Raw genomic sequence first — 23,033 nt, 5'->3', positions numbered from 1 at the left:
GAGGATCAGGAAGCAGGAGCTAGAAGTAGCCCTGATGGAAGAGAAACTTAGCAAGGCTAGACAGCATAAAGAGAGTGGGTCTATACCCACTGGTGGCAGCATTGTCCCTAAGGACAAAGATAGGGTTTTCGACAATAGAAACCTGTCTAAGGTTGTGCCCCCCTACAAAAGTGGGGATGACATCCACAAGTGGATAACTGCTCTTGAGAGAGCCTGCAAAGTACAGCAGGTTCCTGAAGATCAGTGGGCAGCAATCCTCTGGCTCTCCTTTGAGGGAAGAGGCAGAGACAGACTCCTCACTGTTAGAGAAGAGGATGTCAGAAACTACAGAGTCCTGAAGAGTGTTCTAGTTGATGGGTTAGGCTTAACCACTGAGCAGTACAGGTTAATGTTCAGAGACACCCAAAAGACACAGACTCAGGACTGGTCTGAATACATTGAATGTGCCACTAAGGCTTTGGAGGGTTGGTTGCTGGGAAGTAAGGTATCTGATTTTACAGGATTGTATAATTTGATGATGAGAGAACAGATTTTAAATAACTGTCAAAACCAGCAACTGCATCAACACTTGGTTGACTCTGATCTGACCTCTCCCCAAGAATTGGGAAAGAAGGCAGACAAATGGGTCAGAACCAGGGTTAAGCAAAAGAACCAGAACCAGGGCCAAGGGGGTGATCAGAAGAAAACAGACCAAAAGGGTGGAGATCAGAAACCTAAAGACCAGAAGTCTTCAACAGGGCCCCAAACTACTACTAAGGAGGGTGGGTCCCAACAGTCCAAAAAGAAGAAAGAAGGTCAAAAGAAACCCTGGTGCAATCATTGTAAAAATACAACTCACTGGACTAGTGATTGCAAAAAGGGTGGAGCCCCCAACACTGTTGCCCCTAAGGCACCTGCTCCCAGTACTACTGTTAGCAGTGTTGGTCCCCAGACAAAGGGTGTAGTGGGAATCACTATGGGAACTGAAGGAGATTCTGACTTAGACAGAACCCTGACACAGGCAGTCTTGATCTGTGATGGGGACATTGATTTGTCCCTGACTGTGAGCCCCAGTAACCTGGGCAAGTACAGACAGACTCCTTTAATTAATGACAAAGTGGCTCAAGCCTACAGGGACACATGTGCCAGTGTCACTATGGTGACACCAGGCTTTGTGGATCCTGGACAGTACATACCAGGTGAGAACTACCTGGTGACCAATGCCAGCAATGCCACTACTTCACATAGTGTGGCAGTTGTTAACTTCTCATGGGGAGGGGTAACTGGCCTCAAAAGGGTTGTGGTTAGTGCAGACCTCCCAGTAGAATGTTTGTTGGGCAATGACCTAGAGAGTTCTCTATGGTCAGAAGTGGAGTACAGGACTCATGCAGAGATGTTAGGTATATCATCACATGTCCTTGCTGTGACCAGGTCACAGGCCAAAAAGTGCCTCACTGAACCTCAGGTCTTGGATCCTGGAACAATGGACCAAGCGCCTACCAAGAAGAAGAACAGGAGGGTCAAGGCTGTGCCTTCCCCCCTGCCTCAGAGTGATGATCAGCCTTCCCAGGAAGCTGATCTAGAGGACCCTGAAGGAACTGTCCCTGAAGAGCTTGAACCTGATCAGGTTGAGTTTCTGGGGACAGGGGGACCTTCAAGGGCTGACTTGAGGCAGGCTCAGTTATCCTGTCCCTCTCTTGAACCCCTCAGACAGCTGGCTGCTGCTGAGGCTGCTGGGAATGCTCAAGGTACCCATAAAGTGTATTGGGATGAAGGGCTCCTTTATTCAGAGGCTAGAGACCCCAAGCCTGGTGCAACCAGGAGGTTGGTTATACCTCTGCAATTTAGGGGCTTCCTTCTTACCTTGGCCCATGATATTCCTTTAGCAGGACACTTAGGCCAGAACAAGACTTGGGACAGGCTTGTCCCTCACTTTCACTGGCCTCATATGAATGAAGATACAAAGGAGTTTTGTCGCTCCTGTGTTACCTGCCAAGCCAGTGGCAAATCAGGTGGCACAACAAAGGCCCCCCTAATACCACTACCTGTGGTGGGGGTCCCCTTTGAAAGAGTGGGAATAGACATAGTGGGTCCCATGGATCCTCCCACTGCATCTGGGCACAGATTTATACTGGTGGTAGTGGATCATGCCACCAGGTATCCAGAGGCAATTCCCCTTAGGACCACTACAGCTCCTGTTGTGGCCAGGGCCCTGCTGGGAGTATTCTCCAGAGTGGGGTTTCCTAAGGAGGTAGTATCTGACAGAGGTACCAACTTTATGTCAGGATACTTGACAGCTATGTGGAAGGAATGTGGTGTCAACTACAAGTTCACCACCCCTTATCACCCACAATGCAATGGGCTTGTTGAGAGATTCAACAAGACCCTAAAGGGTATGATCAAAGGATTACCTGAAAAGCTCAGGCGAAGATGGGATATCCTTCTACCCTGCCTTCTGTTTGCTTACAGAGAGGTCCCACAAAAAGGAGTTGGCTACAGCCCCTTTGAATTGTTGTTTGGGCACCCTGTGAGAGGCCCACTGTGTTTGGTGAAGGAAGGATGGGAGTTACCTCTCAAAAAGCCTAAGCTAGACATAGTGGACTATGTACTTGGTCTCCGCTCCAGGATGGCTGAGTATATGGAGAAGGCATCCAAAAACCTTGAGGCAAGCCAGGCCTTACAGAAAGCTTGGCATGACCAAAAGGCTGTCTTGGTTGAGTATCAGCCAGGACAGAAGGTATGGGTGTTGGAGCCAGTGGCCCCAGCAGCACTCCAAGACAAATGGTCTGGACCCCATACAATCCTGGAAAAGAAGGGAGAGGTCACCTACTTGGTGGACCTAGGAACTCCCAGGAGTCCCCACAGGGTACTCCATGTTAACAGGCTTAAAGCATATGTTGACAGGGCAGACATGGGCTTGCTCATGGCTACAGATGAGGGACAGGAGGAAGAGAGTGACCCTCTCCCAGACCTGTTGTCTCAGAACCCTGAAGATGGCTCAGTTGAAGGAGTGACCCTTGGAGGCAACCTCACTGCCCATCAGCAGACTGAATGTAGACAAGTTCTACAATCATTTTCACATATGTTTTCCTTGATACCTAGTCAAACTGACTGGTGTACCCATGTTGTGGACACTGGTGACAGTCTGCCTGTAAAGAACAAACTTTACAGACAACCTGACCACGTCAGGGACTGTATAAAGGCTGAGGTACATAAAATGCTGGAATTAGGTGTCATTGAACCCTCAGAGAGCCCCTGGGCTAGCCCAGTGGTTCTGGTCCCCAAACCTCACACCAAAGATGGCAAGAGAGAGATGAGGTTCTGTGTGGACTACAGAGGACTCAATGCTGTCACCAGGACAGATGCACACCCTATTCCAAGGGCAGATGAGCTCATAGACAAACTAGCTTCTGCAAAGTTTTTGAGCACATTTGACTTGACAGCTGGCTATTGGCAAATCAGGTTAGCTGAGGAGTCTAAGGCCAAAACAGCATTCTCAACCCCAGGTGGGCATTATCAGTTTGTGGTGATGCCCTTTGGTCTGAAGAATGCACCTGCCACCTTCCAAAGGCTGGTGAACCAAGTCCTTACTGGGTTGGATGACTTTTGCGCAGCATATCTTGATGACATTGCTGTCTTTAGTTCCACCTGGGAGGATCACCTGATCCACCTGAAGAAGGCTCTTGAGGCTCTGCAAAGGGCAGGCCTCACTATCAAGGCTACTAAGTGCCAGATAGGGCAGAGTAAGGTTGTGTATTTGGGCCACCTTGTAGGTGGGGGCCAAGTTCAACCACTGGAGAGTAAGATACAGTCCATCAAGGATTGGTCCCCTCCAACCACCCAGACTCAAGTTCGAGCTTTCTTGGGCTTGACTGGGTATTACAGGAAGTTTGTTAAGAACTATGGGTCCATTGTGACTCCTCTTAATGATCTGACATCCAAGAAGATGCCCAAAAAGGTTCAGTGGACAGTAAGCTGTCAAAAGGCATTTGATGACCTGAAGGAGGCCATGTGCTCTGCACCTATCCTGAAAAGTCCTGACTACTCTAAAGAGTTTATTGTCCAAACAGATGCTTCTGAGTTGGGTGTGGGAGCTGTGCTGTCACAACTTAATGTAGATGGTCAAGACCAACCCATTGCTTTTATTAGCAGAAGGTTGACCCCCAGAGAGAAGAATTGGTCAGCTATTGAGAGGGAGGCCTTTGCTGTGGTGTGGGCCCTGAAGAAGCTGAGGCCATACTTGTTTGGCACTCACTTCAAGATTCAGACCGACCATAAGCCCCTCTTGTGGCTAAATCAGATGAAGGGTGAAAACCCCAAACTGCTTAGGTGGTCCATTTCCCTACAGGGGATGGACTTTACAGTGGAGCACCGGCCAGGTACTGACCATGGGAATGCAGATGGTCTCTCCAGGTACTTCCACTTAGGACATGAAGACGAGACTGGTCAAGGCTAGTTTAATGTCCCAGCGTTTGGGGGGGGGTTGTGTAGGAGAGTAGGGTCTGCTATCCTATGGTCACCCCAAATTTTTGCTTTTTGCTTCACTGGTTTTTGACATATTGAGGCTGTGGGCCTGCCAATCAGACCCCCAGCCTGCTGTTCTCTCTACTAAATTAAAACTATGCACCCTAGGTGCATAACCAATTGGAAGTGGATCACCCTGTCAGCCCCTGTACCAGTGTACACTAGGTACCCAGGGCATTGGTGTACCCAAGGCCTGCCAGGGGCTGCAGCATGTATTATGCCACCCCAGGCTTGGCCTAACAATCTGACACAACTGGCTGATCACTCAGCTGGGGTAAGTTGGTGTAATCACCTCTTACTTAGGTGTAGTATACCTATACCTAACCTTAAATGGGACACCTGGTAACCTATAAGTCACTCCTATAGCAGGCCTTAACAATCCTGAAGGCAGAGTGCTTGGTCCCATGTGAGATGGTGCTCTGGCATGAGCTGAGCCTGTCTGCAGTGGTCGGAACAACTTCCTTCTACTGTTTCCAGATATCGTCATACCATATACTCTTAAGTGCATTATGAACCTCGCGGTTAAATGCTATCTTTGGTTTGGCTTTATCAAAACATGTCGAGTAAGGTGTCATACGAATTGGAATACTAACCCCTCGCCAATTCTGGCGACGGGGTTAGCATTCCACCCTTCTAGAGGGACACGACATGTACAGTGCCTGAAACCCGGGTAAAATCAGACATAGCCTCAGCTCCACAAAATGGATGCTGCCACCACAGACACAAGTCTGCCCTCCTGCTGCTGGGAGTCCTTCCAGCTTGGGAGGTGTGGACAAAGGGTTTCCTGCCAGGGGAGGTGCGTGCACCACCCCAGACAGGATTTTGTGTATTGGTCAGGTAGGGCTTGAAAGAAACCAGACATGCCTGTGGCTCACAAGGAGCCTCGGTGCATATGCCAGTTCAAACCGGTCCTGGGGCACACCAGTCCCGGGCCTGGGGCGAGCTGGACAAAGGATTGGGGGTGTAACCACCCCCCTTCCTGGTCCCACCCATAGGGAGGGACCTAGCAGGTAGTCCGGCCCCTAGAATCCGCTTAAAGGTAGGAGCTGTGTCCTAAGACTTCAGACATCCTGGAATCAACTTGAAACTAAGAAGAAGACGGGAACTTCGACATTCTGCTGCACAGAAGACTGAAGAAAATCTCCCCTGTGGTCAGGGAGTGACCACCTTGCTAACGCAAGCACCATCCAGCGAATCAACGTCTGCTTTGCCGCCGCCTCCCGCCGGAGCCCGAGCCCAGAGACTGACAAGACCTGGACCTCCAGACCTCTCACCGCCCGATCCACAGTCCCTGCAAAGAGGAGACCCGTGGAGGCACCGAGACACGTGGAGCCAGCCATCTTGGAACGACTACGACAAGCTGACAAGTGCAACAACCGAGGCTCCCTCCAAGTTGTGCTTTGGGTCCTGAGAAGCCCAACCCTCGAGCAGCATCTGCACCAAAGGTGAGCCCTCCAGCATCTCCACGATCTGCGTGGGGCCCTTCTGCATTTTGCCACCCGACGCGCCTAACCGGTTGCTGGCCCGCTGGCTAGTGGCCATCTTGGCGACGAAATCTACGACAAACACCGCTGGTCTGGTTGCTCCAGACTGGCCCTTGCTTCCCTCCAAAGGAGCAGTTCCTCTGACCTTGCTGGTCAGAACCATCAGCTTAAACTCCTTGCCTACAACAATTGCTTTTGCCAAGGCTTGTTTGCTTCGATCAAGTCGCCGACACCGCCGACAGCGAGAGCCTGCGTGGGACAGCTCGTGACTCGACTCCTGGACGTCGTCGACCTTCAGGGACCACGTGGCTGCAGAGTCAAGCTACACCTTCCTTCCTGTTTGCACCCGACATCGCCTGGTACCCACCTGGTGCCACGCTGGTCACTGGCTAGTGACTGTGAACACTGTCCCCTCTGCTTACAGGTCTTCAACATCTCCGATCCACTCTTGGATCCACTGCATCTCTTCCCGACCGACTGCCTGCAGCACTTTTGTCTACAGGCCCCACGGAACAGATAGAAGAAACCCGACGCACTTCGAGGCCTATGCACCCGCTTCCTGTGGGTGAGGTAAAGCTGGCACACCTGTGCCCAAGTGTAGTATTACATCTCTAGTGCCTGTGTTCCAAATCTTAAGTTCCTAGGTCACCCGGAAGATTCCTTTTGCAGTAACTTTGTACTTTTTACGCACCCATTGAAACCTATGGGAGCACGCGTGTGACTATTTGCTCTGCACACGCCACCCGTGGACCTCCTGGTCACTAACTGACGTTAGCTCCTTGTAGGCCCAGCGATTCTAGAGGCCCTAGGCCTTTTCCCTTTTCTGTTCGTGGTACTTATACCACTATTTTAGTATATGGTTCGAGTGGCCACCAGGGCCTATCCATATAAAGTGCAACTTCTGTGTATTCTGTGATAATCTTGTTTGACGATTTGTGCTCCTGTGCTCATAAAGAGACTAGGGGTTACTTTGAGAAATAAATACATATATATTTTGAATATATATCTGTGTGGTGTCCTTTCATTGGTATAAAAGGGGGTTGCTATTGGTAAAACAGCTTGCTTAACACGCTTCACGAGTTTAGCCTCAAAGACTGCTTAGCCTACGCTACCACTAGGGCAGCTAGTCCGAAAAGGTTGACTTACAACCACACCATAAGGGTTGCTTGGCATGGTACAAGGTGGTCACTAGAACTAGTGAACAGCATATACCAGGCCAACTTCTCACAATTCCTCATCAGTATTAAGCCCATTAGGGGCCATAGTGAGTAGTTCCAGCATATACCTGGATTCCAGACATCATAAGGACCATGTTCTGTCACCTCCTTTTTTTGTGTACGATATTCTGTCAATAGAAAAAAATATAAGAAACATGCCGTTGCCCCCATGAAGCTGTATGAAGTGTCTAGCCACAGGATAATGTTTGTCATCATGATTAATGGCTGAAGGATGTTCCAAAATATATTTTTTATTTGCTGGGTGAATTGTGCCATCCACATACCATGTCTCACATGGGCAAACTAAAACACAGGTCACAAAATTGGAGGTGCAAGTAAGATGTTTATCAATGGTTCTCTCTGCATCCCAGGTAGGTGAATAATATTTGCAGATGTTTCTACAAACTTTGCACTGTATACAAAGAAAGAACCCTTCTCTGGTATTATCTGAGGGGTAGATGTTACTAATGTCATTCTCACTCAATTTGTTCTTCAAGGTCCTAACTCTTCTGAATGTCCTTCAATTGCATCCACCAAGCTCTCTTCCCTCATCAGAATTTGCCTATGCGTCCTTTGAATACGTCTGACCACACTAGCCTTGTGGATGTAAGCAGTGATGAATCTCAAGATGCTGGAATTGGAAGCTGAAGTAACTGGTCTGGAGATAAGAAGTTTCTCTCTCTGGATCTGCTGTGCCCGTTGGAGGGCAGAATCTAATGTGGATTTAGAGAAACCCCTCTCTTTATATCTTGCCATTATACTGTTGCATTCCTGTTTGTAGGCTTCCTCCATACTGCAATTATGGCGAGCCTATAGGAGTTCACCGTAAGGAATGTTGTGTCTCAATACTCTAGGATGACTATGGGCATGTAAAAGAGTGTTGCTTGTCGTGGCCTTTATGAACAATTTAGTAGTGAGCCTGTTATTCACTACCTCTACTTTGATATATAAGAAATCAATGTCAGTTCTGCTCATGTGGCTAGTACATTTTAGATTCAGGTTGTTGTCATTGAGTTTCTGACTGCCTGATCTTCCCACCAACCAAGAAAAAGGTAGGCAAAACTTGGAGCAACATTTGTACCCATCGCAGTGCCCTGGACTGTTCTGATATACTCTAACACAAAAAAAATGTTGTGCAGGTAAAGCTAAATCATTTCAATAATCACTTCAGTGTGGAATAAAAATGACAGGGACTTCTTTTTCAAGAAATACCTACATGCATGGATCCCGTTCTCATGATTGATACTGCTGTAAATACTGCCTACATCTAGCATTAGTAATAGATGATCCTCCTACCAATATATTCCCTCACTATGGGCAAGAAAATCCCCACTGTCCTGAATGTAGGATGGTAGAGCAGTGACAAAGAGAACAAGCATTGGCATAGTTAATAGGTCTCGCCTTTGGGACCTTATGAGTTTTTAGCCATGCAGCACATTATTCTGGGTGCTTAACATTTACAGGTTTTACTACGTGTAGCACTAGGTGGCTATGTGGGTGGTGTAAGGGAGATTGCAAGCAAAACAAACATACGCCTGTAGGCTACCTTTCATAGCATTGTAGGTTTTGAACTGTCACATATGTTAATGGTTACAGGAAACTGCTTCACCAGATTTAAAGTCTGCAGCAGTAGCTTTGAAGCCTCGCCTTCTAGCTTTTTACATGACTTTCAGTTTAGTAGGAAGCCAGAGTTGTACCGTATATACAAATAAACAAATGCCACTTCATTCACAGAGTTTTGCAGATGCACTTTCATAGCGTGAAACATGCATCACATCAGATTAGTCATTCTACAGGGTCAGAGCGGCATGAAGGAGCTAAAATGGCTTGTCTGTTTGGGAAAAGATCCTTTTATTAGGAGTGCGTGGTTGGTTGATAGAGCATTGAGTCAAGCAGGCTACTAAAGGCGGCTTCCAGAAAGAGGGCGTCTTTAGTGGACGTGCAGGGAACAAAAGCTCCAGGAAGTTATTCTGTTTCAGTGAGCATGCTGGGGAAATTCCGACCCCATGGGTAGGGGGATGTGGTTTGAACAAAACCAAGGGAGCGGTGCGCAGACTAAGAGGTGGCATGATTCACACACACACACACAACACGTGGAAGGAAAGCCGAGACCCCTCCGTGAGTTTGGCCTCTGTGCGATGTCTACAAACGAAGGTTCAAATATGGACCCCTAAATAGCTAAAAAGTTAACAATATCTATGAATGCCACACTTGGGTAGATTGCACCCATGCTGCAAAGGATGATATTCTTCATTGTAAGAAGCAGAACCTATGGAACGTGAGTGTTTGAGTCACAGGGAGCGTGACTCAATCTGGCAGAGCGCATGCGTGTAGCTCCTGTGTATCCCCTCCGAAGTACTATAGGATGCATACACATCAGCTTCTTAGCATTCAAGGACACTTTGGCATCTGAGTATTCCGGGACACAACAACCTCAGCTCTCAACTTTCACAGGGTGCAAGTGCCTCAGCATCTGAGGATTACAGAACATGAAATCTCGACTGTCATAGGGTGCAAGGGCCTCAGCATGAGGATTACAGAACATGAGATCTCGACTGTCACAGGGTGCAAGGGCCTCTGCATCTGAACTTCAGATCTCAACTATCACAGGGTGCATGGGCGTCAGTATCTGAGTCTTCCAGGGCACAGAACCTCAGATCTCAACTATCACAGGGTGCAACGGCCTCAGTCAGTGCATGCCCCAGCCCTTGAATGCATATCCTCGGCTATGGAGTAGGAGAGAGGTGTGAGGAGAGAGGAGCCCAAGGGGATTTGAGTGGAGCAGGGCCGGCAACGCCACGGTGGGGAACAGGGGCGCGGCTTCGAGGCTCAGTCCAGAACCCCAGAGCAACCTAGTGCATAAGTGCACCAAAAGTACTTTGCTGAGGAGCGGGTGGGAGGGGGGAATAGGCATCAAAGTTGAAAGAAAAAAGAGACGCACGGCTGCAAAAGTAAACGCCATCTGTTTCCAATTAACGCGACCGCAAGACAGGCAAATGTAAATAAGCGCGGGCTTGATAGTTGGATAAAGATGGCGCCGCTGCTCGCTCCCGAGACACATAGGCTATGAGAGGGTACATTTAAAGATAAGGCCTGAGTCGTTGGCCATTTGCATGCTTTCTTCTGTGGAAGCACTACGCAATGGGCATTCAAATGCATGCCAGTAAAAAACCAAAAACATGAGGAAAAGCTCTGGGAGTTGGAAGTCCTTACAATAAGCCTCGCAGAGCAGCGCATGTGCCCTGGCTCAGGCGAGACCTAAAAAGGAAGCAATCAATGCATTTCAAAGTCTTCTCCAACAAAGACCCCCACCTAGAGGAGACAATTGGCCTATTTGGGGAATTAACAGCATCCTTATGTTTCTTGGTGAGCAGAAAGGGAATGGGAATTTTAGTATGTTCACAATACTGTATGTCTCTCATTCAAGCAGTTCACATTTCCTCCACTCTGTCAGTTTGTCATGGTATATGATTACATTTAGCCATCACATTCTTTTGTAACATTTCATAACACAGTCTGCTATTCAATTGACTGTAACCCTTCTTTAAATGCATATCTTTGGATAAAATAAACACATTCCCCCCTTATCCAATTGCCTGATGACAATACTAGTATCTGTCTGTAGGTTCCTGATAGCTTGTCACTCACTGTGGGTCAGACTGTCATCTTGCCATTTATTTTTCTTCAATACTTTTTTGAAGTCTTGTAGCACAACTGCTTCAAAAGTATCAATCGTATCATGGGAAAAGGTAGAAACAAAGGTGGATTTGGCCCTAAATTCACTGGGACAACTCCTGTCTAACAATACCCATATGTTTTAAGTTAAGAAATGTAGATTTTTCACACCCTGGTGGGCAGAAAATCTGGATTTTATTAAAGACACGGAGGCTAAGTTTATGCAAATCTCCTTTATTGCTCAGCTCACAGCAGCAACAATTGAAGAGATCTAGAACTTCAAAAACATTCAAACAAAGTATATAGTCCCTCCACACAGTCTTCTCCCTTCTTTGTCCAGCGAAGAAGATAATTTCTTTTTCCAAAACTTTAATGTAGTCATCCGTTAGTTCTTTGAAAATTCTAATCTGAAAGACAAAAAAAAATCCACTTTAGTCGTTTACCCAGGGTGGGTACTTAGTGGAAGGATAATCTTAGCCTCTGTGTCTTTAATAAAATCCAGATTTTCTACCCACTAGGCTGTGAAAAATCTACATTTTATGGCATGACACGGAGGCTAACATTATGCAAGTTTAAAGTGTGTTCAACACATTTGTTACAGGTTTGAAATAACAGCTTTTGAAGATACTTTCATTGGATCAGTCCGCCGCTCTAAGGATGACTTGCAGACCTCCACCTTCCATAAAAGCTTTTGAAGCTAAGGCCCCTCTAAGGGAGTGTGCGCCAAATATGGATATATCTATTCCTGCTTCTCTCATAACATCTTTCACCCATCTTGCTAAGGTGGGTGAGGAAACTGCTTTATGGGGAGTCCTATGGGATAGTTTTTTTGTTTTTTTTAAAAGATTTTTATTGAAATTAAATAAAAATACAAGACATCAATAACAATAAACCAAACACACATAAACAAATCACAATAATGTAAATCCAAAAATCTGCCGAAGATTCTATGAATCAATAAACCAACAGATGCGGATGAAGGGAAAAACCAAAAACACATTCCAGACTCAATACTACACAATGAACAATAAATAAAACGTCCTCAAAATTGAAATACAAAAAAGGAAACAAAGGTTCCAGCGTTGGGGCTGTGAAATGAAGTCCCCATCAGTTATGGGCAGCGATTAGAAGGCACATCTGATAACAGGAACGCAATCAGCGGGGATGTAGAAGAGGAGGTATCTGGTCGAGGGGTTGGCAGAGGAGCCTGATTACAATCTATTCTGCATTCGTGGTGGCCGGTGGAGGAGGGGCAGTCTGTGAAGTAAGGAGTGTGCGTTGGAGGTGTGAGTGATAAATGCACCAAATGTCCCGGGGCCTGGAGGTTGGAGTGAGGCATAAATCTCAGATTGCACGCTACAGTATGCCAGACTCCGAAGCCAGGTGGATTTGGTTGGACGAGCTTTTACCCCCCAGAAGACAGCGATTTCACGTTTAGCCAACAGCAGCGCTATCGCTGCAAAGCGTCGATAACATAGTTTAATATGCCTGACCAGTCCCAACAAGCCTAGTTCCAGAGATGGTACAAGGGGTGTTTCTATCATTTGTGTTAATGTAGTAAAGGATCAGTGACTAAATATCGAGGGACAGAATATAGACTGCCCAAAATATCGACTCCAAAATATCGAGGGACAGAATATAGCATGCCTATCTACAAACAGGTAAGTACTAAAATATCGAGTACAAAATATAGAATGTTAAAATATAGTTAACTAAAATATCGAATTTTTTAAATGGAATATAAATACTATAAAAGTAATTAAATAATAAACACAATTAAATAAAACTTAGTTAAACTAAGGTAAAAAAGCTTAAAATGTAAAACTAATAAATGTAATGTACATTTTTTTATATATATATATATTTACTTAATAATATTATAAAATTATTAATCTTAATTAAAAAATATTTAGAACATTATTAAAAATATATTGAAATATATATAAATAAACATATCTAAATATAAAAATAAATAATATATAATACTTAAAATAATGAAAGTAATAATTTTTATGTTAATTAATAATGAGTGCAACAGTAGGGAAAGCGTTGGATACCGTAGGGGTAAAAATTACTATTCCCACTCCAGAAAGTGCACCAGTAGGGAAAGCGTTGGATAGCGCAGGGGTAAAAATTACTATTCCCACTCCAGAGAGTGCAACAGTAGGGAAAGAGTTGGATAGCATAGGGGTAAAATTTACTATTCCCACTCCAGAGAGTGCCACAGTAGAGAAAACGTTGGATAGCGGGAGGGTAGAAATTACTATTACCACTCCAGAGAGTGCAACAGCAGGGAAAGCGTTGGATAGCGTAGGGGTAAAAATTACTATTCCCACTCCAGACAGTGCAACAGTAGGGAATGCGTTGGATAGCGTATCGGTAAAATTTACTATTCCCACTCCAGTGAGTGCAACAGTAGGGAAAGCATTGGATAGCGTAGGGGTAAAAATTACTATTCCCACTCCAGAGAGTGCAACAGTAGAGAAAACGTTGGATAGCGGGAGGGTAAAAATTACTATTACCACTCCAGAGAGTGCAACAGTAGGGAAAGCATTGGATAGCGTAGGGGTAAACATTACTATTCCCACTCCAGAGAGTGCAACAGTAGGGAAAGCGTTGGATAGCATAGGGGTAAAAATTACTATTCCCACTCCAGAGAGTGCAACAGTAGGGAAAGTAATGATTTAATATGTAAATAAAAAGAAATTAATTAATCAATACCAATTTAAAATTCACTAAAATTAATTACCAATTAATAAAAAGTAATTAACAATTAATAATTAACAATTAATTAATTATCAATACATATAAATAAAAATACATATTTACTTAATTACAATTAAATTACTTCCCACCCTATTCCCCTATAACACACAACCCACTCCAAATAATAAATTAAAACAATTAACATAATTATCATTAATTAAAATTAATTACCAATTAATAATTAATTAATTATCAATACATACAAATAAAAATACATATTTAATTAATTACAATTAAATTACTTCCCACCCTATTCCCCTATAAACCCACAACCCGCTACAGAACTAAAACGCAAAATTAAATTAAAAATAATTATTAATTCATAAAAACTAATATTTAATTTACTATAATTAAATTACGTCCCACCCTATTCCCCTATGAACCCACAACCCGCTACGGAATTAAATTACGCAAAAATTAAATAACATAACATTCATTACTTTAAAAATATGAAACATACATTACACATATAATATATATTTTTAACAAATATACTAACATACATAACACTAATTTTTTTCTCTTGATATTATGGAAAACGATATTTTAAATTCGATATTATAGCAATCGATATTTCTTACCTTAATTTCGATATTCTGACCTACTATATTTTGGTGATTCGATATTCTGTCCATTCTAAATTTTAACATCAATATTCTGGGCATTCGATATTTCTGAATCGATATTTAGGGTGTTCACCTGTAGTAAATACTTTCTGGCAATAAGCCAAAATAGGGGGACAGGACCAAGCCATGTGGGCAAAATCTGCATCCAGGGCGTTACACTTGGGACAAATCGGTTGTTTAGAGGGGTCAAACTTAGCTAATTGACTAGGGGTTATATAGATCCTATGTACGAATTTAAAATGGAGCAGTTTATGCCTATGGTTAAGGGATACCTTGTGCGTTTTTGCAAGACAGAAGTCCCAGTCCTTGTCAGCCAGGGGATGTCCAATGTCGATCTCCCAGCAGCGTCGGAGCTCCCCGTCCCGCCCCACCCGGAGCGCCAAACATGCCTTATATAGCTTAGTCACCAAGTGAGACCCGGTATCATCAGTGATGAGAAGAGTGAGTGGGGGGAAGTCGGCAAAGGGGACGGGGAAAGAAGGGAAGGTGGCACAGGTTGTCCCCTGCAGCCGGGCTACGTTAAGGGAGGTCCAATGGGATAGTTAATTGCATGTACTAGATCAGCCAAAACAGGATTGTAGTTTCGTTGAAGACACCAACAAACCCATTTCTGCCAAGCCAGTCTATATGCTTTTCTTGTGCCAGGTGCCCATGACTCTGATAGGAGTCTGAAAGCATTTGCAGAAAGTCCTGGCATCTGCCACTTTCTCCTGAAATCCTCCAGGACAGAAGGCCCTGTTGTACAAGGGGGTGACATTCTTCCTGAGGACCTGTAATTATTTCCTCAAATGTTGGTATAAGGATTGGTAGGTCTATACTCATTTCCATCAGAATTGGGAACCATGCCCTAGACCTCCAGAGGGGCGTTATTACTACTGTTACCTTACTGTTCCTGAAAACTTGTAATAGTAGCCTTGGTAGCATGACAAATGGAGGGAAAGCACAAGGTGCTAGCCCTCGCCAATTCTGAAGAAAGGCATCCACCACCAAGGCCTGAGGATCCAGCCTTCAGCTTAAAAATTTTGGTAATTGAGCATTCAACCTGTCTGCAAAGAGATCTACCGCCAGAGGATCCCCATATCGATTGAATGGCCAAGAAGATTTCCCTGTCTAGCCTCCAGTTGCTGGAATATCTGAAATTTCTGGAAAACCAGTCTGCGACACCCTTGTTCAGACCGGGAATATGTTCGGCAATCACCGAGATGTCCTTGTTGAGGCAGAAGGCCCAGAAGTTCTTGGCTAGGTCCGACATTCCTTTGGAGTGGGGTCCCCCATTTTGTTCACGTATCTGACTGCCGATACATTGTCCATGTGAAGCATGACTGAACATTTAATTAGGTCCCTGGTGAAGCTGAGAATTGCATGGAGCCTGCCAATAGTTCTAGGCAGTTAATATGTAACTCCTTCTCCTGTTCTGTCCAAGGCCCCTCTGTTGATGAGTCGCCACATCTCGCAACCAATCCCTCTAAGCTCGCATCTGACTCTATTATTATCTCTGGTTCCTCCCCAAAAATGGCTCTGCCGTTCCAAGCTTCTGCATTCCTCAATCACCAGAGCAAATCTTTCTTCGAGTCCGTGTCCAGGGATATTGTCTGGGAATAGGATTGATTCGATCTCAAAGCTTTGGCCTGGAGTCTCTGGAGGGCTCGGTAGTGCAGGGGATCCAGATATGTGGCCTGGATCATTGAGGACAAGAGGCCCAATATCCTTGCTAATGTTCTCAAGGGGAATCCCTTTTTCTTTAGCGTTTTCCTTAACTCTTTCCAAACTTTTCTTAATTTTTCCCCAGGGAATTTTAACTCCGCTTGAACTGTATTTATGATAAAACCCAGGAACTGATTGCCTTGGCTTGGTTGGTTTGGAGTTATGGATGATGTTTTTCATGTTTATGACGAATCCTAGATGTTCTAATAGTTTTATTGTGAGATCTGTGTGTTGAGATGCCATCTCTCTGGATTGGGCCATTTTAGTCATCTAAGTACAATATCAGTCTTACCCCTATTGCTCTTATCCAGCCGGCTACTGGGCGTAGGACCTTGGTGAAACACCAGGGGGTTTATGAAAGACCGAAGGGGAGTCTGCAAAATTGCCATAGTCTGCCTTCTCACATGGACAGGAGAAATTTCTGATGTGGGGCCAGATAGGGATAGTGAGGTATGCATCTTTTAGGTCTTGACGAGTTAACCAATCCCCTTCCCTCAATACATCCCTGAGAAGGTGGATTCCCTCCATTTTCAAGTGATGGTAAACCACCCATTTGTTCAAATCTTTTAGGTTTATAACAGGTCTCATCTCCAACTCTATCTTGTACCCTATAACTGTATTCAGGACCCAAGGATCCTGGCTCACCAGGTTCTAGTTCCCACAGAATTGGGCTAGTCTTCCTCCCACCTTTATAGAGGGTATCTGAAGGGTCTTTCATAAGTCTTACCTGCTGAAAAGCCTCTTTGCCTCCTTTCACCCCTGAAGCCTCCGGCACGGAATCTCTGCTTCTGAGGGTAGAAGGATGAATGGCCCGTAAATCCTGCCTGAGAGAATCTTGCCTCTCGTCCCATGTAGGGTCTTGATGAGCTCTGGCCACGGCCCGGGAACCGACCCTGTGTTCTCTAGGCCCTGCCGAAAACCCTATTGTGGAAGACTCTCTTTATGTTCTTTTGTGATTTCTGTATAGAGTTAAATACTCCCACATATTTAGCCATTTCTTTGATAAATTCCTCCCCAAAGAGAATTGGATAGAGGATGTGGTCTGACGGCTAGATTGCCGACTTTGGAGCTGGGATACCAAGGTTCGAGCCTCGGGGTCGCGTCCACATCCTGCGATTCTGGGCAAATCACTTGATCTCCCAGTGCCTATCAAAAAAATGAAATGTGTCCTTGTGTAACGTAACCGGTGCTCATGTAAAGCGCTCCAATACCTTCACGTCGAGTTAGCGCTATATAAATCTCCCCCCTTCCTTGTTAGTTAGTTCCACTAGCTTGGGGTCGATCTTTAATAGAACACTCTTTCTTCTCTCATTGGAGAGTGCTGTGTTGGCATTGCCAAGTAGGCAAATGGCCCTTTGCGCCCACTGGCGCAGCTCTCTGGGGTCAATGGGGGTATCCTCAAGGTAGGCTCTTTCTGCTAATTCAAACATTTTTGTTAGAGGGCCCGTAATATCCATGAGTCGATCTTGGCAAGACTTCGTGCCCTTGCCAAGGCCTTTCCTCTGGTCTCTCCCATCTTGGTGGAGAACGCCACCACTTTGTTGTCTAGGTCTGGGGTTGAGGCCACCTTGTCTGGGAGGGATGGTTGAGGCCACTCAGATCTGAGGCGAGACCTCACGTCCTTCACGATTTCCTTACAGAGCCAGAAGGAAAGGTATTTGCCTACCTGCTGGGAAGGGACCCACTCGGTGGAGAGAGGGTGTTTGATGAGGAAAGGGTCAAACATGCACTCACCAGAGGGGTCTACAATCCCCATTTTTGACCCAAAGGCCTTAGATGCCTCACCAGATGTATCAATGTTCCTTATATCATCCTCTTCCTCAGAGTTAAACTCGGAGGAGTATGAGAGATTGATCTCATCCTCTGGACCATCGTCACTATTGATGGGGATGGGTAGTACCGGGCCGATCTCTTGCCCATTTATTGTGCCCAAGGCACTGTCCTTGTCACCGCCATGGCGTGAAGTCAATGGGTTGGAAGTCTTGGCTTTTGTAGCACCTTTAGGAAGGTTATCAGCTGTAGGTCTCTTTCTTTGGCTTTTATCGGTCTCTGTGGCCTCCTCGGAGGGTCCTGTAGCTGGCCAACCTTTTTTTGATAGGACCTCCAATTTTTGGTTAATGGTCTCATCAAGTGACCATATTATCCTATCTAGGGCTTTATTATTAAGACCCTCCAATCTATCCTCCATGGAGCTAGTTGAGGGTTCAGAGGACATAATTATTGATAAAGTTAGAAAGCAGTGGACTGCTGATGAAAAGGAGGCTGTCCTAGGGGTCAGTCAGGTTCCAACTGTCAAAAACAACTTAAAGCTGCCCAATTTACCTTAGCCCAGTTTGAAAAAATGGCTGCCAGGGGTTGCTAATGGTTTTTCCTTAGATTTGTGCCTGCTGTTGGAGTCCCTCATCTATTTTTCTGGCTTTTGCCCTTCCACTTCCTCCTTTAAAAAAAAAACGTATGCACTTTAATAGTTTAACCGGTAGCCCCAGTCAGCGGTTAGCCGGCGTTGGAAAGACGATGGTGACCCACCGCATTGTTCTGAAGGAGTGAATCACCTTTGTTTTATTATTTTTCTTTAGTTGTTCAAATATAAACAGTCTGAGTTTTTCCATGAGCCGGTCTTTCAATGCGGTTCCCAGGCGTGGTTCCTTCTTTTCTGCTGTCATGGCAACCCGCGCGGCTTCAAAGTGCTTCTGCTCGAGCCGTCGGGTTGCCATAGAAGTGGAACGCCGCCGGGTACGGAGGCAACGTTTTGAACGGGTCGGCTTGAAAGATGCCGATCCCGTGTAGCGAACGTTTTCCTCTGCCTTAAGGAGCCGAGAAAAGTACAAAAGAAGAGTTGGTGGAGGCAGGGAACTTCCGTCCGACTCCAACAGAACTAAAAGGAATAAATTGGGCGTCTCACAAATGGGAGGTGATTAGGAGTGGTATACAGGGTGTACTGGTAAATAATTGTAAGCAGCAGCAACAAAGAAGGGAGAAGACTATGTTTGGAGGGACTATATACCCTGCTGTTTCTGAAGTTCTAGATCTCTTCAATTGTTGCTGCTGTGAGCTGAGCAATAAAGGAGATTTGCATAATGTAAGCTTCCGTGTCACGCCATAAGATTTGTCAGCCATATTCCCACTCTCTGGATTTACTTGTGGCAACATGAACAATACATCAACATCACTAATACTATGATTACTCGTTTTGTCTCCCCGAGTCTTTGAGGTAGGATGATCACCCTTTAGTGTGTACCTCTTGTATAATGAAAGTTTTCTGGTAGATTTATAAAGATCCATGCGGCTCTGAACATAATTAAATGCATTCATAGGATAGAAGGATATACCCAATTTTAATACATTTAATTCAGTACTGGTTAATGTTCGATCACACAGATTTAGCACATTTGTTGTGTTCTCCATTACTGTCCTGATGTTTGTCCCCTTGTTATTCCTATGAGTGGCTAGTTTTTTTGTTGTGCCCTCTTCTTGTTTTCAGTTTCTTTTGCCTTTGCTCTTCCTCTTCCTCCCCTCCCTTTTCCCCTGCCCTTTTGCCATTGTAGTTGATTTTTCTCAGTTTATCCATCTGAATTCATCCCCAAACTTTCGATTCTTGATATTGCTGTGTTCTAAATGCCCTGTGGCTCCTTCTTCCGATACATCATTTTCCCTATATTCACAGTTAGACTCACTGCCAGTACCCACTAATTTCCTATAAGGTATAGCCTGATTCTGTAGAATTTTCTCATCATTTTTCAGATTGTCATAATTCCAACTAAAAGTTAGGACTTTTTCTCATTTGATAGTCTTTATGATCTCTCAAAAACTTCCTTTGTTTCTTCATTTTAATCTCTTCTTCCAATGTATTTACTCTTTCATTCATTTCCTTCAGGAATTTGTTAAAAAAATTCCTTGACATACAATTGCTGTAATTCCTGTGTAAGACTGTCAGTTTCTTTTAGAAGGTCATTACGTTCCTGCCATGAATATTTGATAAAAATGTTCATCATTACATTAGAACAATTTTCAGTATTCATTGCCCACTCTTTCAGCATTCATTTCAGGATTCGGGCGCTCATAAGAAGGAACAGTTAATGTTGTCAGTCCTCTGGACGCGTGCCCATATTCCACATACTTTTCCAGAGTTGTGGCTTCCCACTATTTTGTCTCCTTCTGTCTGGCAAGTTTCTCCAATTTATTGCACTTCTGTTTTAGTGTCAAATGATCACTGATATCCGATATCGTAGTCACAGTGCTATGAGCTACCAATTCATCAGCTACCTGCTTGATTATCATATCCCGTTCAGAAATCCCTATACGTATGGCTGCCATTATTGTGTAAGAAAGCAATTCAAGCAATTTTACTTAGATGGCCTTAACAGCTACAATAGTCACCATGATCTGAGACTGCCTCTCCTCATCCGTAATAACTCTGAATATTGCCTGCGGGATGCGTACCTACTTAGATCGTCTAGTTGTGCTTCCCGGGCGCTCCGAATTCACTTGCAGCTCTTGATCCTCTTTGTTTTTCTCCCAATGCAAGCCCAATGCCCATTTTGGATAATCAAAATGGAAACCCTACTACAAACAATAACATTTACATGGCCAATACAATGTCCTCAAGTATTCAAAAGTGAAAATTCAGTCCAAAATAATTATTAATCAATTACATATTTAATTTACAACACAAAATAAACAATAAAATGAAATTAATTCTAATTTAATTTACTTCCCGTCCTACTCCACACAAACCCCATCAACTACTACATGATCAATTATTAAAACATTACTTAAACATTCCAAATTACAAACAGTGTTACAAAAAACTATAAAAATTATAGTAAAAATATTAACACCTGGGTGCCGATTCCGATCGGGTAAAAAAATTTCCCGTACGACTCGTATCCGTATTTTTTTACGTACGAGTCGTACAAGTCCCATACAAACGGCGAAGTACGATTCGTACCGTAAAATTACATCGGAATTGCCTCGAGAAAAGTCTACGAGACGTCCCCGGACAGATTTACGTATGAGTCGTAAAACTGAAGTCCGAGCGCACAAGTCCGATCCGTATCGGCGTCCCGAATACACAAGCGTAGGGAAAACGTCCCGTACAGAGCGAACTTTGTACGACCACTACCCCGGGTACACTTGGGCCCGGGGTACGAGTCGTACGGACCCCCCACCCCACCCGCGCATGTACACGCCGTACCCCAGCACAAACACAACCAGCTCAGATATCTGGGACAGGAACACACACTCACTGACATGGCAGCATGCTCCATGGGGGGACAGATACATCACCTGGGAGACCAACTGCCAAATCACACTACACCCACCAGCAGGCACCGTCAATCAATCAACAATCGATCAGGGTACTTGTAAGGCGCGCTACTTACCTGTGAGGGTCTCAAGGCGCTGAGGGGGGGGGGGGGTTCCAATACTGCTCGAAGAGCCAGGTCTTGAGGAGTCATCTGAAGGCAAGTAGGTCTTGGGTCAGTCGTAGGTGGGTTGGGAGGGTGTTCCAGGTCTTGGCGGCGAGGTAGGAGAAGGATCTGCTGCAGGCGGGCGTACGTTGGATGCGGGGGACAGCTGCGAGGGCGAGGATGCCGGAGCAGAGCTGGCGGGTGGGGGTGTGTAAGTTTGTAGGTCTCTCAGGACCCACACCTGCACTCTGACTACACGAGAGAAGACTGAATAGACACGGAATAAAGTAGGTTGGTGGTTTATTGAGGTTATGGACAAGGTCTGGGTATAGTAACTTAGGAGTCCGTATAGGGAAGGGAGGAACAGAAAAACATTAACGATCCAGGACATTAGAGAAGCAACAAAACAGTTCCGGTGGCCACTTCCATAAGTCTCTCTTGCGTGAAGGCTTCCAGGCGATTCCTTTATAGTTTGCTCGGTTTGGTTTGGCGTCCCCGGTATGTAAAGAAACAGAAAAGAACAACCTCCCGTCAGTATTTTGACCTTTAGACTCTTAATGGGTGTGATTGACCCTTCACAATTTTGTCACCACGGTATGTGAGGGTAGGGAGTGTGAGGAGTGGGGTATTCTGACTAGTGCCCTGTTTTACTCGGTCTCCCAGCTTTCACCCTCCCAGTCAGCACTTTGAAATAATTCAGGAAAGACACTGACCTGGAGCCACAGTCCTCCAGGACCGTAGCGTTGGGAGTCTTGGCGTTCTCTCCTTCCGAGGGATGGCTGGACTCTGCAGGGATCTCGGTTGGGGCCTCGCCGCCCGTCGGGGCTTCTTCCCGGTTGTTCCCTTGGGGCTGCTCGGTGTCCGCTGCTGTCTTTGCCGCCGATTCGTACTCCTCCGCTTCTTCGCTCTCTGTCGTCTCCTCACTCGCTGTACTCTCCTCCTCCGCTTTTTCCCCCTCCTCTCTTCCGCCCGTCTTATCGCGAGCCGAGCGATCCGCCCCCATCTGGAGGACTAGACCGCCACAGTCCCCTCCATGGAACTCGGCTGCCGCCATCTTGAAGGGCACGGAAGCGGCGGCTTCCGAACAGCCCGTATCACACTGCCTTTCTCCTCGGGATGGCCGATCGGGCCATTCAGATACGGGAAATCGGGAGAGATAGTCCGCGTTGCCTTGCAACCTTCCCGGAATGTGTATGGTCTGAAACGAAAAAGGTTGTAGCGCTAAGAACCATCTTAGTATTTTGGCGTTGGTGTCCTTATTCGTGGCTAGCCAGGTTAAGGGAGCATGGTCCGTTAGCAGAAAGAAATGTCTCCCTGATAGATAGTATTGCAGGGACTCTATGGCCCATTTAATGGCTAAACATTCTTTCTCCATGGTTGCATATCGGGTCTCCCTGGGGAACAGTTTCCGACTTAGGAATAACACAGGTTGTAGAAGCCCTTGGGTATTAGGTTGGGATAGTACAGCCCCCACCCCTCTATCCGAGGCGTCTGTTTGTAACACAAAGGGTTTATGGAAGTCTGGACAAGACAAAACAGGTGCGCTACATAGAGCGGTCTTTAGGGTATTGAAACTGTCTTCCTGCCTCTTCCCCCAGTCTATTTTGGCCTTTGGGGTTGTGCGTCTCAGTAGGTCTGTGAGGGGACTCG

The sequence above is a fragment of the Triturus cristatus genome, chromosome 2_2 (genome assembly GCF_964204655.1).
Source record: "Triturus cristatus chromosome 2_2, aTriCri1.1, whole genome shotgun sequence".
NCBI lineage: Eukaryota > Metazoa > Chordata > Amphibia > Caudata > Salamandridae > Triturus > Triturus cristatus.
This window is presented reverse-complemented; position numbering follows the sequence as displayed.